This window comes from Octopus sinensis, linkage group LG16 (assembly GCF_006345805.1).
Source record: "Octopus sinensis linkage group LG16, ASM634580v1, whole genome shotgun sequence".
Classification (NCBI taxonomy): Eukaryota; Metazoa; Mollusca; class Cephalopoda; order Octopoda; family Octopodidae; genus Octopus; species Octopus sinensis.
In genome coordinates, this window is record NC_043012.1 from 37391997 (window position 1) to 37401996 (window position 10000).

The window sequence follows — 10000 nt, forward strand, 5'->3', positions numbered from 1 at the left end:
CTCATGATTGGTTTATTTTAATTATTGAAAATAATATTGTTTAATTATTGTGTTAAACAAGCCTGTTTATTTAAGATTTATTCCTGAAATATTTCAAACCCAAGATTTTATGATTTGTGCAATAGAAAAATCAAAATTGATTATGTTTAATATATTCTTTATTCATCTAACTCAGACAAAAATGATTCTATATCTTCAATATACCATGACCAAAGCTATGTATATATATATATAATATATATACACTATACACGCACACACACGTGAATATAACACATGTATAACACATAAATATAGCTATTACTATTATTTTTACAATGATATTTAATTTATTTGTCTTAAATATCCAGGTTTGCTTTTTGTTTTTCATTCTTCCTAGTTACCATCTTTGGTAACTTTACTCTGGTGATCTTCTTTGATCCATTTTGAGTCTTTCTTTTTTTTTTTTTAATTCAGAAATCCAAATTATAAGAAATCAGTTATAAAAAAATCTCAGACACTCAGTTCTGACTGGATTTTCAGATTTTGGTGAAAATATATTCCTATAGGTTTAATGATAGCCACAACGAGTCTCTCCTATAATTATTGGCCGGTCAGTGTTTTTCTAATTAATTAAAATTATTTGTCGAATTTTTTTTTTTTGGAGACATTCCAAATACAAAGTGACATTAAAAGATGAAAGAGTATTGGTTGGTCAGTTGGTAAAGAAACCAGTATTATTATTATCTATTGATGAAGACAGACTTAGCGAGTTAATGGTTAATGACAGGAATAAATGTGGATTATCAATTGGTAATTACCAATATAGTGTAGACTGAGAATTGTGTTCTCATGAAGATTTGATTGAACTGTGATGCGTATTGACTTTTAATCATTATAAATGTTTATTTTGTGCATTCGTATAGATACCAGTGTCCTGTCTAGAGGTATATATAAAGACCACTGTCTCATCTTGTGGTATAGTGTCCCATCACGTGGTAGAGAAGATACTTATGGAGTATAGCAGGTGTGTTATGTTACTGGAAGGGTCAAATTATTTAGTTCTCACACAGGTAAGCACACAAGTGCAATAGTTTGTGCTTGGATCTAAGAGGTGTGTGTGTGTGTGTGTATAAGTATGTATAAATTGTTTGAAGTGGTGTACAGATTTTATATTTTAAGAAAAAGGAGGTAGTCAGAATTTTGGATAATTATTCATCTGATATTTTCATCTCGTTTCAGAGATTCACCAGGTATAGGAATATCTGAAATGAGACGGAAGTGCTAAGTAAATAATTATCCAAAATTCCGACTATCTCTTTTTTTTTTTAATATACATAAATAGATACCTATACATATATACAGGTTGTCCATAAATTACCATTATAATTTGAAAAATTCAGAAAAAGAAAAACAAGGATTAGCCAGCAGAGTTTACTGGGAAACGTAAGCAAACAACTAAAGTTTTTATTAGTGACATCAGAACAGTTCTCATGGGCTCTCTTGGTTCTACACAACATTTTGAGTTATCTTTTTTTTTTTCTGAACTTTTCAAATTGTAAAGGTAATTTATGGACACACACTATATATATATATATATATATATATATACACATATATATGCAAGTCCAATATTTTGTGTATGGATGCAATAGGTGTGTGTGTGTGTGTGTGTAGAATTTTAATAATTTAAAATAAACTACCTCTGGTAATTATCTACCTTTCTGATCCACTTCCGAGTTTCTACCTGTCATAGAATAGTTACAGTATTCTCTCTCTCTTTCTCCTTTCTCCTCCTCCTTAACTAGCCCTTGGCTCTCTAAGATCACCTCTCTCTTTTTCTCTCTGTGGCTCTATCTTGATCAATTTCTTCCTCTGGCCCCTCTCTCAGTTAAGGACTCTGAGATCCTCTCTAGTTATCTTCTTCTACCATTGTTCCATACATATATATATATATATATATATATATATGATGTGTCCCCTTCTGTGGCCCTTTATATATTTTTTATTTTTTATTTTTTTGTTATTTATTCACCCTTTTATCCTGATCCAGTTTTTACATGTTTTTCATCTTTGTGAATGAAAGTTGTTATCTTTTCTGAAACTTTTTTCGACATTAAAAAAACAAAAACGAAAACAAAAAAAAAATAATAATAAAAACCATGTCAAATCCAAAGCGTCACAAATTGGTAAATGGTACCGACCATTTTCTAATGAGACTCCAGCCTCAATGTTTAGCGGCACAATACACAAGAATGGAAGAATTATTTTCAACCAAAGAAACATCTTCAGTCGCTGGAGGAACCCCCCCCCCACACCAAAAAAAAAAACAAACAAACAAAAAAAAAAGAAAACTCCAAAATGTCCTAAAAGTTAAAGAATTTGTTTACTGTTTTGTTTTAACTTAATTATGAAAATAGTCTATTTAGATTTTAAATATTCCAACAGAAAAAATTTTCCAAAAAAAAAAAAAAAGAATCCAAAAACTATACCAAAAAAATCCCAAGAAATTCTATGATCATCTCAGTTTTTTTTTTCTTTTCCATAAATTTTCCAAAAATTTTGTTGTTGTTATTGTTGTTGTTTGTTGTTAATATTATTATTATTAACATAATTATTAACATTATTATTACTACTACTACTACTACTATTACTACTACTTTTTCTTTTAATTTATTACTAAATATTTCATTCTTAATGCTGTATAGACAGTTCAGATGTGAACTTTTGAACATTTATCTGATCAGTGAAAACGGTTTTTCATTTTTTGTGTTAAATGGTGATATATTTTTCATAATTGTACTTTCTAGATGTTTGCGATGAATTCTTTGAAATTCTGTGTTTATTTCTTTTGGAAACTGAGTTGATCATTGTTTTACCAAAATGGCTGAGATGTTACAAGAAATATCACAAAACAATTATTATTACTATTTCATCGTTAATTTCTGTCCATCTTTTTCATTCTTCCCCCCAACCCCCACCCATTCGCTACCTTCTCCTTTTACAAAATTATTCTCGGAGTCTAAATATTTATTATGCTTTCCATCTCCATTGGTATTTTTTAAAATTATTATTATTATTATTATTCACAGCATTTCATCCGTCTTTATAGTCCAAGTTCCACTAAGATCAGCTTTGCCTTTCATCTTCTCGGCATTGATAAAATACATACCAGTTGTGCACTGGGGTTGATGTGATCTACTAGCCCCGACCCTTGAAAGTTTCAGGCTTGGTGCCTATCGTAAGAAGGATCATTATTATCCTTGTTATTATTATTATTATTATTATGAAGGCAGTGAGCTGACAGAACTGATATCATATGACAAAATGCTTAGTAGAATTTCTTCTTCTTGTCATTCTCAGTTCAAATTCCACTGTTCCACCGAGGTCACCTTGGCCTTTTCATCCTTTTAGGGTTAATACAATAAGAACCAGTTGAGCCCTGGGTCAATATCCCTGATTTCCCCTTACTCTCAAAATTGTTAGCCTTGTGAGAAAAGGATTATTACTGAAAGGAAAAACCATTTTTATTTCATTTTTCTTATATTTATTTATTTTTAGATGATGATGATGATAATAATAATAATAATGATAATTATTATTATTATTATTATCATCAAGAAAGTGGCCAGCTAGCAGAATCACGAGAGTGTCAAACAAAATGCTGAATGGCATTTCTCCCAGCTCTTCGTGTTCTGAGTTCAAATTCCAGTGGGGGTCAGCTTTACTGTTCATCATTTCAGGATCAAAAAAATAAACCCCGGCTGAGTGCTGGGGGTCAATATAATTGACTCGCTCCCTCCTCTAAAACTCCTGGCATTGTGCCAAAATACTGAAGCTATTACTGTTGTTATTAAAGCAATGGGCCGGTGGAATTGTTTCCATTTCGGACAAATTGTTCAGCAGAATTTCTTTGAGTTTTCTATGTCCAGAGTTAAGATCCCACCATGATCAACATTGTCTTTCATTCTTTTGGTGGTGATGATGATGGGGGAGGGCACAGCAGTCAATAAAATATGTACCAGTTATATGCTGGAGTCCATGTAAATGACAAACCCATTCCCCTAAAAATTACTAGCTTTGTGCCAATATTTCAAATTATTATTATTATTATTATCATTATTATTATTATTATTATTATTATTATTATTATTATTATTAAGGTGGTGAGCTGGCAGAATCGTTAGCACACTGACTGAAATGCTTAGTGGTATTTCATCTGCCACTACATTCTGAGTTCAAGTTCTGCTGAGGTCGACTTTGCCTTTCATTCTCTCAGAGTTGATAAATTAAGTACCAGTTGTATACTGGGGATCAATGTAATCAGCTAGTCCCCTTCCCCCAAATTTCAGGCCTTGTGCCTCTAGTAGAAAGGGTTGTTATTATTATTATTATTGATGCCCAATAATAATAATCTCTCTTCAACATTCTCAGTAAACTACCATATACAATAAGGTTAGCTTATTCCAACTTTGTTACCTTATATGCACCAATGATATTTGCCTATAGTCTACCTCTGGTATGTTAACGGTGATTATAGCAATAACCTGGGTCTCACAATGATTAATTATAAACTTAACGACTTTAGAAAACGAACCAACAAAACTGAACATGGAGAATCTTGAGAGTAAACAAAGACTGTTTTAGCTGGATTGTATGACCCTGGGGAGAAGCCAGGTCCTGGGCCTGAGACATGTTGGATCATTAAAATTGTAAAGCCCTCAGTCAAGTGCCCAGTGTGGTCCTAGATTAAAATGGGTCTGCGTGGGGACTATGATTGCCAAAGTAGGTCTTCCTCAGATGTGAGCAGGGTGATGGTAGGACTAAAGACATTGGTAGAATAATGACAAATGAGAAGGCCATGGGTGGAATGTCAGATGACTAATGATATTAAAGGAATTATGTCGGATGACTGAAGACATTGGTGGAATGATGCCGAATGACTAAAACTTAGAAGAATGACCTCAGGTGACTAAAGCCATTGGTGGAATAATGATTGATGACTAATACAAAACAATGATGTTATAAGGTTTCAAAAGCCGATTGAAGTGGGGTGGACCAGGACCTTTTTATTTTCTATTCTTCATTTCCCCCTTCATCATCTCATCTGTATATTTTTTAATTTTTCACCCAATTAATTACTTCAGTTAATTATAAGCAAATATCTAATTCCAGTCATTTCATTGTCCATTCTCTTCTTCTCTCTCTCTCTCTTTTCACCATCCTTGCTCTCTATTAATTAACCAAACAATAGTAATTAAATGGTAATTAAATAGTAATTAATAATGCCAACAGCTCGGCCATTTTGGTAGTAGTTTTTTTTTTATATTAAAAAAAAAATACATACCTCCCTCATTAAAAAAAGAACAAAACAAAAAAAACCCTGTTTATTATTGTGTTAGATTGTTTCCCTAAATCGGTGATATCTGTTGTTGAATGGAACCAGACTTCTTTTCAGTAGTGTGTGTGTCTTGGAACGCAGTGGCGCCGGATTCTTAACAATTCCATTTCTTTTGGCAGGGAAAAAGTACGGTTATTTTTGATATGTTTCAGGTAGTTCTATGATAGATAAGAGAGTAATATATGTGTATTGTGTGTGTGTGTATATATATATATATATATATATATATGTATGTATATATAATATATATAATATATATATATGTGTATACATATCTATTATACATATATGTACAGGTATATATGTATATAAATATATACACACATGTATGTACAAGTACATGAATATATACATGTGTGTATATATATATATATATATATATATATATATCATAAGAATATATTTAGGATGAGCAGCAATTTTTCCATACTGTAAACCTGTCCAAACTGGCCATTAAAATTGTAATAAGACAGTGAACTGCCAGAGTTGGTGGAGCATCAGATAAAATATCATGCTGGGTTTTGAGTTCAAATCTTGCCAAGGCCAGCTTTGTCTTATATTCTTCAAGGGTCCATTAAAAAAAGTAGGAACCCAGGGCAGTTAAAGGATCATGTCTGTGGGGGATGGTACCTTGTGGTAATTGTTCCACCCCTTTATGTTCTGACAGCAATGTCTGTGACTGCATTGGTGCCAAGATGCATCAATACAAATTGGTGGCCACATCCTTGGATGGACACCAGGAGCATGAATGGGAGAGACTTGTATATACGGACAACTGCCAGTCTTTGTCCAAGCACCTTGCTCTGACCAGCAACATCTATATGTTGAGGAAGGGTCATTGTTGACCAGAGTGGGTGCCCCCTACATCGTTCATTAATTATGCACATGATACTAATTAATTGTGCTTGATATTAACATCTGCATAAATTTGGGTTTAAAGTATGTATTTGTTGTGGTTGTTGTTTTTGTTGTTGTTGCTGCTGCTTAGATTCTGGGGTAGGGTACATCCAAGTTTAGATGCAAATCAACTACAGTGCCAACTAATTTACCACTTTTTGAGATTTGACCAGAGTATCCAGAGTAAGTAATGGGGTGGAGGGTAGCTGTGAAATATATACACATTGTTAACTGGTCGTTTCTTATAATTAAGACAAACTAATTGAACTAATGAGATCAGTTATTAATATAATTTCATGCTCAGATCTTCTAAGAATCTTAGTGTGTGTGTATATATATAATATATATATATTTACACACTAGATGATTTGTATGTATGTATATATGTATATGCATACATATACACACCAGATAATGTGTTTGCATGTATGTTTTATAAGAAATAGTTTATATATATATAATATATATGAGAAATAGAATGTGTATATTGTAAATGCTAGGCATAACAGGTTTGGATTAAAATTCTAAAGACAATTGAAATATTCTACAAACTCTCTCCTTTTTTCTTTCAAAGCAAAAGCTGTAAGAAAAGAAGAGGAAATGGAGGGAAGGGCTGAAAAGGGGTTTCCTTTCAATCCATTGGGAACCATTCTCAACTGCCCCGCCCCCCTCCCACTCTCATCTGAATTCTTCAGCAGTGTTTTTATTTTTTTTCCATTTTTTTTTTTCCCTTTTTAGTTACTAGGGCTTCTTAGTATCTCATCAGTTATTTAATTAGCATGGGTTAATTAGCGAACTAGGAAGAATCCAGCCAATCACTGGCGTTTTCCATGACGCATCCATGTTTTGTGCCACTCACATCTTCATCCGCATCTCTCAACACTCACCCTCACTCTCTCCCTCGCTCCTCCATCCCCCAACCCCACCACCCCCAACCTTCACACAACCTGTCGTGGGGGTGGGGGTGACACAGGATGGGCGTAGGGTTTTTAGAAAAAAAACCCCCACAAAACACAAAACACCAACTTAATTTCCAGAACCACATTATATTTCCATCTCTCATATTGTTATAATCACAATGTGCTGACTGGAGCTGCGGTTGGTACTACTACTACAACCACTACCACTACTACTACTACTGCCCCTCATTATTATATTCTGTGACATTTTGTGTAATGAACCTCTCCCCACCTCTTTTCACCCACCATTCCTTCTTGGTATTCCAAAGACAGGACTGTAATCACATGGACTTAACACAATCGGGCAAGCCAGACCAGATCTGGACACCACTACAAAATTTGGCCTTACAATGTTTGGTGTGTCGGTCATTTGTAGACTGTCCCTCCAAGAAAAAAAAAAAAACCTCGGCTGCCCTGTCACTGTGTATGTTCAACTCAGGTCTATATATATATATATATAGACACACACATATCTATATGTATATATATGTATATATATATATATATATATATATGTATATATATATTTATGTAAGCCTGTATATACTTGGGTTGACATGCACTGTCTCAAGTTGTCTTTATTTCTAACGTTCACCACCACTACTACTACTATTACTACTACTACTACAACTACTACTACTACTACAACTACTTCTACAGACAACGCCCCTAACCCAGTCTTCAGCATGATTGTGATGGTGTGGAACAAACAGAACTAATAATTAACGAAGTGTTTCTCAATTAATAAACGTTGTAACTTAATTGTGTTTCTCTCGCTTTCATTATTTTTATTCATTAACTCTTATTTGTATTGTTTTCTTTTTTTTTCAGCAATTAAATTAACATCTGGGCCCAAAGACACACAGACATAGAAATATGTTCGTTCCATTCTTTCGTATGAATTTGTACCAACTTATAAGCACCACACACACACACACACACACACACATATACAACAATCTTCTTCAGTTTGTCAAATCACCCCAGAGGGCATTTGTTGGCTTTGTGACATATATACGTGACACTTACTCCAGGTGCCATGGTCTAGGACTGAACCTGAAACCCTGGAGCTGTAAGAACTCAGCAAAGCTAAATTAATCTGTGTGTGTGTGTATATTATATATATATATATATGTATATATATATATATATATATACATATATATATATATATATATATATATATATATTCCCTCATATATATATAATAAATATATATATATATGTATATATATATGTATATATTATGTATGCATGTATATATAATGTATGTATGTATATATATATATTATGTATCTGTAATATATATGTATATATATGTATGTATGTATATAATATATATGTATCTGTATATATATGTATGATATATATATGTATGTATATATATATTATGTATGTATAGTATTATATATGTATGTATATATATATAATGTATGTATATATATATGTATATATAATATGTATATATATGAATGTATATATATATATGTATATATATGTTTATATATGTATGGATATATATGTATATATATATATGTATATCTATGTATATATAAATAATGGTATATATATATATATATATATTTATGTATATATATATAGATTCATATATAATGTATATATAATATATATAATATAGATATATATATGTATATATATAGATGTATAATATAATATAGATATATATATGTATATATATAGATAGATATATATAATATATATGTATATGTATATATATATAGTATATATATGTATGTATATATATATATGGTATGTATATAGATATATATATATAGATGATGTATGATATATATTATATGTGGATATATGTATGTATGTATGTATGTATATATATATGTGTATATAGGTAGGTATGTATATATATTATATATATATATTGTATGTATATATATATGTATGTATATATATATGTGTATGTATATATATATATGTTATATGTATTATATTGTATGTGTATATATATTATATATGTATATATATGTATATATATATATATATATATATATATATATATATATATATATATATATATATACATATATATATTTACATACATATATATATATTATAATTCTCTTTATCTTTTATTAAACTTTTAATACTTTTTGATAGTTATATTTTTTAAAGTATTAAAATAAATAAATAGATAAATAAATAAATTAAATAATATATATATATATTTAAAAATAAATTTAAATTTATGTATGTATGTATGTATGTACATATATCTATATGAATATATATATATGTATGTATGTATATGTATGTATGTATGTATGTATGTACATATATCTATATGAATATATATATATATAAGGTACGTGCCATCAGTAATTATTCAGAGTTGACAGTTGGTGACGTTTATGTAGTAAAAAAATAAGCAAAACACAGGTGTGTGACTGAGTTGAAGGCAGATTTACTTCTGCCTTTATAAAACGTAAAGAAAACATTGTTGTAGGAGTGTACGCAGCATGTGTACTACAGCAGTTCTATGCATAGCTTTAATACTGAGATTGAAAGGCAGGGGTGAATTATGCCTACCTAATCTACAAAAAAATGAAATATTTTGTATTTTATGCATAATAACGGAGTAACCTTCATAATTTTTTTGAATTCGGTGCAGATTTTGCCATAAAAGGAAACTGTTGCTATCGATCTATTTTATTCAAGGTAGGCACTGCCTACCTTGCCTACCCAGGTGGCACAACCCTGATATTTATAGGCGCAGGCATGGTTGTGTGGT